This window comes from Zingiber officinale, chromosome 3A (assembly GCF_018446385.1).
Source record: "Zingiber officinale cultivar Zhangliang chromosome 3A, Zo_v1.1, whole genome shotgun sequence".
NCBI lineage: Eukaryota > Viridiplantae > Streptophyta > Magnoliopsida > Zingiberales > Zingiberaceae > Zingiber > Zingiber officinale.
Genome location: NC_055990.1, coordinates 74479677 through 74489203, shown reverse-complemented (window position 1 = coordinate 74489203; position 9527 = coordinate 74479677). Strand labels below are relative to the sequence as shown.

At 36.5% G+C, this 9527-nt stretch overlaps 1 long non-coding RNA gene across 1 annotated transcript; it reads left to right on the top strand.

The window, feature by feature from the left end:
• Window positions 1-8624: 8624 nt before the first annotated feature.
• LOC122053838 lies at window positions 8625-9185 on the top strand. The gene is made up of 3 exons (XR_006132391.1): window positions 8625-8801; window positions 8884-8951; window positions 9029-9185. It is a non-coding gene; the product is annotated as an uncharacterized LOC122053838 (long non-coding RNA).
• The last annotated feature ends 342 nt before the right edge of the window (window positions 9186-9527 follow it).

Genomic DNA, 9527 nt, shown 5'->3' with positions numbered 1-9527 from the left:
TATTAAATATGTATTCAATTAGATTAATAGTTAATGCAATTAATCACTTACTAATCACCCTCAACTAATTAATGAATATCTATTATATCACCAACCATTTAATCAATCTATGAATAATAAATTATAAATAATTGAATTCATTAAATCTCTAATCTAGATTAGATTATCATACCATATATAAATTACAGAGTAGACATATTCATCTATTCGTTAAGATATTAAATTTAACTAACAATTGGAATCAAATAAATAGAATGAATCTTACAGTTAATTAAAGAAATAAATCATAGTTTTAGTTAATTAAACCACATGGTCCCTACCAAAAAGTCATTAGAACTTCATCGAATCATCACATGAACAAGAAGAGAAAAGCATAATCATTACCAATAAAACATGCATTGAATTTTGTAGCATGCAAAAGCATGGAACCAAAATTAACATAACATACTAAATTATCTCTTAAGCATGGTTGGATTCACTATTCCTAAATATCATTATATGAACTGAATATTGCATAAATTGGTTTAGAACATGCACAATTTACATAGAACCAAAACATGATATCATGATAAGAAAACAAGCCAACCTTACAAGCTGTAAAATTAATAACTTCACAAAATTATACACACTAATTAAGAGCATTAACATAATTAAAAATATGCACAATTCATTTAACTTAAACATGATATCATAACCAGGAAGCAAGCTAACCTTACAAGGTATAAAATTTCCAACCTTCACAAGATTATAGAAACTAATTAACAGCATTAACATAATTGGAAACATGCACCATTCATATGAAACCAAAACATGGTATCATAATAAGAGAACAAACCTAACCTTACAAGATACCTAATTCGAAATTTCAAATAATTATAGAAACTAATTAAGAGCATTAACATTGTATAAACATACACCATTCATTGAAATCGAAACATGATATCATAAAAAGGAAACACCCAAACTACACAAGACTATAGAGGCTAACTACCACAATAACAAGGTTAGGAACATGCCTTCTACCAACTCCCACTTCTCGTCTTCCTTTGGGGCTCTAGAACTGGTGGAGAACAATAGGAAGGAGAGGAGCTCCTTAGGGCCGGTGGCACATCAAGAGGATGGGGCTTTTGGAGGTAGGATTTTTAAAGGGATTGAGATTAAGACTTTGTCTAAATTTTATCCTTCAAGTCATATAATTTATTTATCTCTTTTTTTATATATATACTTTATTTTCATATATGTTGCATGTTACATACATAATATATTAAATCTTATTTTTTTTTATTATTCTTGTTTAATTATATATTTTATATTATATATTATTGCTGCAACGGAGGGCGACAAGAGGGGGGTGAATTACCTGGAAAAATAAAGTATACCCTCCTTGGAATTTTCAACTCAAAATAAAAGCAACTATAATAAGAATAAAACAAAAGGAAACAAAAATAAACTAGAGACTCGAGAGTTAACCTGGTTACAACCAAGAAGGTTGATAATCCAGGGCGATGAAAAGCACGCACTAAGAAAGTCTCCTTTACTGTAGGCGGAGAAGCCTTTTTACACACTGAGAAAGCTCACAAGCTACTAGGAATTGATTACAGAGTTGAATACTAAGTTGATATTTAATTCCTAGCTCCAGGGGCCTTTATATAGCCTCTGGAAATCCTATCTCGGAGGTCCAAGGTGCCTCCAACTGAGGTCCAAGGCGCCTCCAACCGAGTCAGTGGATAAAACTCTATCCACGCACAAACAGTCACTTTTGACCAGTTGAAGGCGCCTTCAAGCCATGATGAAGGGGCCTTGAGCAGATTTTCCAGCTCAGTTACTTCTTTGCTTCAACTTCCGAAGCTCCGTTCTTTAGGATGATTCCGGCCAATCGAATTAGGGCTCACCCGAACCCAATTCTTGGCCTTCTCCTCGAGTTGCCTTCCTCCCTGGCTTAACATCCCTCGAACACCGCGCACGTTCTTCTCGCCCACCGGTGTACTCTTCCGCATCTCTCTCATCCTTCTGACGCACCGAGCCCGTCGGCTCCCTTCCCGTGCCATCCTTCTTGCTAACTGCGTCTTCCGCTCGACTTCCTGCGCTCCTAAGCTCCTGAACACTCAGACACAGGGATCAAACACAAAGCAAGACCTAACCAACTTGGTTGATCACATCAAAACAATCATGGGGTCCAACAATCTCTCCCTTTTTGATGTGCATCAACCTAAGTTCAAGTTAGGATAAAAATAAACAAACAGTAATTTTATAGAAAATTTTAAACTAACATATTAAGCATAAATTTTCAATAAATAAAATTGCAACTATTTAATTCAGAGTTTAAACATAATTTTGAAAACAAATTCTAAAAAAAATTTCTCTCCCCCTGAACTTGTACCTTTTCTCTCCCCTTTTGATCATAGCAAAAACGGGGTGATAATTAGAGAATATGATATTTTTCCAAAAATTTCTAAGTCAAAATGAATTTTTAGAGTTTTCCAGAAAAAAAATTAAGTAAACTGAAATTTTAGAATTTTGAAAAAAACATTTCTAAGTAATATGACTAAAAAAACCTAAGTAAAAATTTTGAAGATTTTCAAAGACAATATTTGGAAAAACTCAAAGCATTATTTACATCTAGTTTTAATACTTTTTTAAAAAGTTAATTAAACATTTTATTTCAATATTTCAGCTTCCAGGTCGTGGCGAGGCACTAGACTTTCTTGGTTATTGGAGCAACAACCACTTTCTTAGACAAAGATTCATAAAGAAGTTTTAACGTTTAATTTTTCTTCTGAAAGCCTTAAAAAAAATTTAATTTAATATAGATTTTGGAACCCAATAGAGGTTCAATCCTACAGGATTATTCAAAAATTTAGGGGGTATATAATTTCTGGGGACTTTCCTAAGTTCTCCCTAATGTTTTCTAATATACCAATTCAATTTTCCATAATTTCTTAATTTTGATTTTGGAAATTTATTTAAGCATGCATCATTATTCTTCAATATCTCAATTTCAACTTTTAATTTTTCATTTTTTAATTTTAGATTATCATACATTTCTAGTGGGCATGCTATTGCTAGGTTCAATTTCAATTCAGCATTTTCTTTTTCTAATTTGAATAAATCTTTAGAAAGAGACTTAATAAACTGAAACAATTGAGTAGGGGTTAGATTATGTACCTGACTTACCAGACTCGGTGATGCTCCCCCTTCATCATCGCTTTCTTCATCTGAAGTACCTCCCCCTTCATCTGTTGGGATTTTCGAGCCTCAAAAATTGATTTTTGAGTTGCGGAAACCTCAAAATCCCATGCCACCAGATCCGTGCGAAAATTAAAAGAACAAAAAAAATTTCGTGTACATGTTTTTTCTATCCTAGATCTACATGGTTAAGATATTACCCTTGTAGCGAAGCCCTTCGTGAATCCCGCTCATCCAAAAGTTGTCGGATCTCGAGTGTGTTCAAGTGGACACACCTCTATGCGTATCCACACGAACAATAGAGATGGAGAAAACACTTAGCGTGTGCTAGCACTCTAAAGGTGTTCGGCCAAGGAGGAGGATGTTGGATCGAAAGCGCTAGAGGTGGGGGGGGGGGGGTGAATAGCGCTCGTGGCTTTCACTCACTACAAGAAAAACCCTCATAGACATCGGTGGAACAACAACGGTTTTAAGCAAAAACCGATGTCTTTGAGTATTTTACACCGGTTTTTCCAAAAACCGATGTCTATGAGCGCAGATTTTCGCTCATAGACATCGGTTTTTTTAGCCGATGTCTATGAGCGCCTTTTTTTTGTTAATAGACACCGATTTTAACAGCGGTTTTTAAAACCCGATGTCTATGAACCAAAATAAAATAATATAAGTTTTCCACCAATACTTAGCCAAAATTTACAACAATTCACTCTTCCCTCCAAACCTAAACCTATATCGCGTCGTCACCACCACTTTCCTCCTCGCCCTCAGCCTCATCTCCCTCTTCCCCTTCCTAGATCGCACCTTCCTCTCCCGATCAGGATCAACACACGGAGCCCTGCTCGTTCATCCAACCACACCGCCGTCATCTTGGAAGCTGCATAACTTTATTTTCCCCACTCGTAGCTGGGACAACCAGCGCCATATGCGTTGCACCAACCTCCCCTTCGCCGGTCACGAAGACACTGGAGCAATGTTGACCCTCTCATTCGATGGGATAGGCCGAACGACGGGTAGGTGCCCACCATCATCCCATCTGGAGAAGACCTCGCCCGCGTCGACGAAGGGGAAAGCAAATGCGGGAGCAGAGAGAACCTTAGATGAGATCTGTGGCATAGCTCTACGATTCCTCTGCTCGATCCGTCATTGCGGTGTGCTCGTTTCGCCCAGACAGGTTAGATCACTTCGCTTCGGTGGATCTTCTTTATAAATTAGTCGTTTCACCTTTGTCTCGAGGTTGCTTTTGTCTCAATCCACGCAAGGATTCGAGGGTTTCTTGAACCTCGATCTTTGGTTTTGTGATTATTGGGCAAAACCTTTATTTTTTGGCTGGTCCATTCTTGTGCCCTCTATGGAAGATGGCGTTGCCGGTTCATTTTGTTTTTTGTAGGAAAAATTACTGCTTTCGTACTCCCCTGCTGAATGAAGCTCCTTTTCTACTCCCCTTCTTTGTTCCTTTCTGTTTGATCTTTTGTCTACTTCTTCTCATGATTTATTAGATTTTGGTTTTCAAGTGTGTTCTGTCCTCATGTATGATACTAGAAAGAGGACATAATTTTGTAATTTTAGGTATGAAGTGAAACATCACCATCTTCTCTAATCGTAGGTTTTGTTTGTAAGGCTGCAGTGTATTTTTCTATCTCGAGGTTGAATGGAGATTCAAAGATTCTTTGTTGGTCCAGTTCCACATTTTTCTATGGATGATCCTGATTGGGGTTTAACTTTTATATATTTCAGTGGATAAGATTGTTTTGTTTGAACATCCATTTGGCATCCGTGTCACAACAATCTACTTCTGCTTCTTGTCTTTAGCCAACTGATATTGACCTTTATGCACCGGTGATTCAGATTAGAATAGTCGTGTCCATGACACGACATAGTTTTGTTTTTCATGCTTAAAAGATTTTCAATTGGTTCTATTCGATGAGATTAAAGGGGTTTTCTTGCAGGAGATATTATGGAGTGGACCTCCGACAGCTGCTATTAGCGGTGTATTGGGGAGATGAATGGTGTGTCATCATGGGTACTGATTTTAGGAGTGACAACAAGAGTACTGATTGGAATCTTCCTAGCTATAGGTGCTTTGCTTTGTATCAGATTCCAGAAGAAGCGTGCTCAGATAAGGATCACCAGCTCAAGGAGAGCATCAACTGTCCCCATGCGTGCCAATGGAGTTGATGCTTCTTCAATACAATCAGACTCTACCATGGATCAAGAGTCACGAAGCGCAATGACTTTGAAGAAGATCGTCCTTCCTTATGGACTGAAGGAACCAAGAGGAAGCATCTTGTGTCTGTTTCTAGAGTGCCCAAATATTCATACAAGTAAGAACAGCTCCATCCACATCATCTTCAACATACTGACGCATATGCATATTCAAGCCTCTGATCTTCACTGTTTTTGTTAAGAAAAAAAACAATCCCTTCCAATTTATCTTTATGATGATCCTTTGATCATTTGCTTCTTCCTTCGAATTCACGGGTTATTTGTTATATAAAATGGTGCAGGAAATGGAAAACTGGCAGACAACTTTAGAGCAACTAAGGGTGGATAATAACAAGCTACAGGTTACCACTAAAAGCTCATGCCTTTGCCTTTTTTTGTTTTCGTATGTTTTGTTTGTCTGGCTTCTAGCTTCCTGTTTCAGTTTTCTGTCTTAATTCTATAGCTTTCGAGCTTAATTATATCTCTAATTCGCCAAAGACAAGATAGATTGTCTTGAGGTCTTGCTGTCAACTTAGGCTGACCGATTGAGAGTCACTTAGATCAGCGATCATCTCCTTACTGTTCGTCGGCGCCTCTACGATGCGCTCTCCCTCGGCATGAGGTACTTGGTCTTCTACTTTCTTAATCATCCTTTGTTGCTATGCAATTCCTACAATTTTCAATGACATATGTTCCCTAAAAAACATGGTTGTGAGAAGTCTATGCTTGCTTGTTTTTTAATGGAAAATAAAGATTTTAGCTTGTACTGCAGTGTGAATATTAGCAAGAGTATGAACTAGTCAGAAAATTTGAGGGTAACTAGCTGTATTTATCTAGGATGGTTGAATAATATATGATGGATGACAAAGGAACAAGTTAAAATTGTCTCCTTTTAGTTTGGAGCTAAATAATCTCATACAATTGAAACTTTTTCTTAAATGATATGACTTGAAGAATGTTATGTACTTGTAGTAGAAAGCGAAGCTATTCCATCTGGTCAAGGCTATTGGGATTGAGATCCTATGTAGCAACCATGAGGAAATATAGGATTGAATCACAAGTTCACAAGATTCTAGCCTAATTCAGATCCTACTTAAACTCTAGATTGCTTAGGTCTGTTTGGGTTGTAAGATCTTAAGTTCCATATTATCATTTTAACTCTCATGGTTGGAATCAACATTATCTAGATACCACAAGTAGGATCTACCCAGAGGAAGGTGCTGTAATCTGCCACTTTGGGTCATCCTTAAATTGACTGGTTCAACATTATCTAGATATCCTTAAATGGTCCTGTTGACTGGTTCAACGATAAATTAGAGTTTTGTGCATCAAAACCCACTCCTTATTTTCCCTGAACTCCTGAATGCTCCTTACAAGCGGGCCCATCTCTTTTCTCTTCTCTTGCGAGCTAAGCAAGCACGCCCTCCTCCTGTTCACCCATTTGAATAGTAGCCCTTTTGCCACGATCGTTTACAAAACCTTGATCGAAAGAATCCCATGATCACTTATCTCTCCTCTTCTTCCTTTGTCACTGTCAATGTAGGTTATCATCACAGTGGCACATAGCTAAGTCACCCTTGTTGCTATCCTCCATTTATAAGAAGGTTGTTTGCCCATTATATCTCATAATCTCTTGATTTAATAATGAGTTTCTGTATGTTGTCTCAGTCATTGCGTGCTCATACTAATTACTCTTCAATCTATTGGCATTCTCTATTGTTCTTATGTCTTGAAGGGAGCTTAGGTTTTGGTAATTGTATTGCAAGCTTATAGCAAACTTATAAGCTCAATAATACTAAGATCTAGATTCAGGGGTCGTTGTAATAAATCTTGAGCATCATCATTTAACATTTATTGTTGCTATAGCAATCTTTGGACAAATAGGACCTCGAGTTTTGCTTCTCAATATATGTTATTGAGTAGAGTTGTTGTATACTATATTTTTCATTTATTTGTAAGTTAGTCCAACTTGTATCTAGTAGGAGCATGGCGCTACTCCTGGAAGAGATGGGTTTCGGACCTGGATAATTTTGAGGAAAAAAGGCAAACCATCATGTATAGGATAAGGAAGCAATGGCCGTGCAATGGTAATCTCTGTAGAGTAATATTTGCAGTTAATGTAATTAATTAATGCTTCAGGAGAGATTGATTCCTAAATTGTTGAATGCATGAGATTTCATAAACCACCTCCGAAACAGAAACAAGAAGAAATGTGTTGGTTATTGAGGCATATGTAAGATAAGAGGATGAAGTTTATAACTTTTTTCACTCTCAGAATAATGGATCATCTGTACACATTATTATCTGCTATCATCAAATATACAAGTTGATTAAATTTATATGTTCAATTTAAATTCATCTGTACACATTATGTGTCATACCTTCTTAAGACACTGCTTCTTATCTTCCCCTGAAATATCTTCCAATGTGTAGTAGTACCAACAATCTGCAAATATTGGCATATCTCCATTAGGGGTGCACACAGAGCTTCTTGGAACTGATGTTGCAGAAGGTTCACCAAGCTGAAATAACACCAAGACCAGAGAATGGTTCATGCTTATAAAATACAGGAACTCATTGTCCATAATTGAGCGATTTATTTTACTTTAACAGATTGCTTCCCAAAGATGACAGTGATCCAATGATTCTTTGTTGGGTTTGATATGAATGAAGAAATTGCATATTTGGTATCCACATTTCTACTTTTTGTGTGAAGGCTTTTACACTGTTTGTCTTTAGGTCTCCTTAATAGTTGCAACAAAGGGTTTGATGTTGTTTCTCCCTGTCAAAATGTATTAATTGGCTGCTATATGAAACATGTCTATTTTTTCTTCTAATTATTTCTATTTTAACTAATATCTTACTTATTTTTGAAGTACATGATGATTTGTTGTTGACTTGCATACAAAAGAAGAGAAGTTTATTTATTATGTGCAGTTCTTGTTTGTGTGAACTCTTAATAATTTTCTATTTATTTCAGGTTCTTCATAACATTACTGTTGCAGAATACTTTCACTGGAATATGCTACGTGATTCAATAACTCCTATTTTTCCACTGGACTGTTAATCTCTTTTTGATTTTGTGGATAACTTTGCTGCAAACTATGCTCTGAAGAGAGTTTATTATGTCAACTATGCATTGGGGATATCTGGACGCAGGAAACCTTGCTGGCATCTATTATGAACAAAGTCAACTTGACATGGCAATTCTGCATTACAAGCAAGCTATTAATTGTGATTCTACCTTTATTGAAGCTTACAATAATCTGGTAAGTTGATAATGGTCTAATATGTCAAAATGTGGTATCCTTCTTGATGGTGAGCCAGGTTAGTTAATGATCGACTTTCTTGCACATTAAAAGAGGAATGCTCTCAAAGATGCTGGACATGCTCTCAAAGACGCTGGACATTATAGGGTGACTTTTTAATTTGGATATTTTTATTCTCTTAAGTTTTTTTTCCTTGTTGAATAACTTCATTTTAATAATTTTTCCCAAGTCATGCTTTGCTTTACAACCTAACCATCCACAAGCATTGTCAAGCCTTAGCAGCATATACATGGATTGGTAAGCTTTAGTAATGTTTGATGGCAACTGTCTGGATAGTTTATTTTTGTTCCTTAATGAAACTTCTCTTCATGCAGCAACATGATGAGTGTTCCTGCATCATTCTATAAGGCAACTTTAGCAGTTACAACAGGGATATCTGCGCCCTTCAACAACTTGGCTATTATATACAAGCAACAGGTAGAGTACTATATCTGCCTTTTTCATTGCAATCATGTACTAACAACATGTTCATTGCCATCACACCCTCGCAATCATGCTTGGTTTTTTGTCAAACAGTTGGCTACAGCACGTTTATGTTTTAACAGGATACAGTTAGAATGCCATCTAGACTGCTATGAGATTGAAGTGAGAAGGATCATCAGTGATGGATGGTCGTTGACCATTTAGTGCAACTACCTCTCATTTTTAGTGGGGAAGCATCTGCATTGGCTTTGACAAATACAGTTTAAAATATTTTATTGGATCAAACTTTTCTTAGGGATATGAATTCTAGTTTACTATGTGGAATTTTTGTAAAAATCACTTCTCGCTTTTATTTCTTCCTTATTCAATCATGAGATTTTTGTCTGTTTA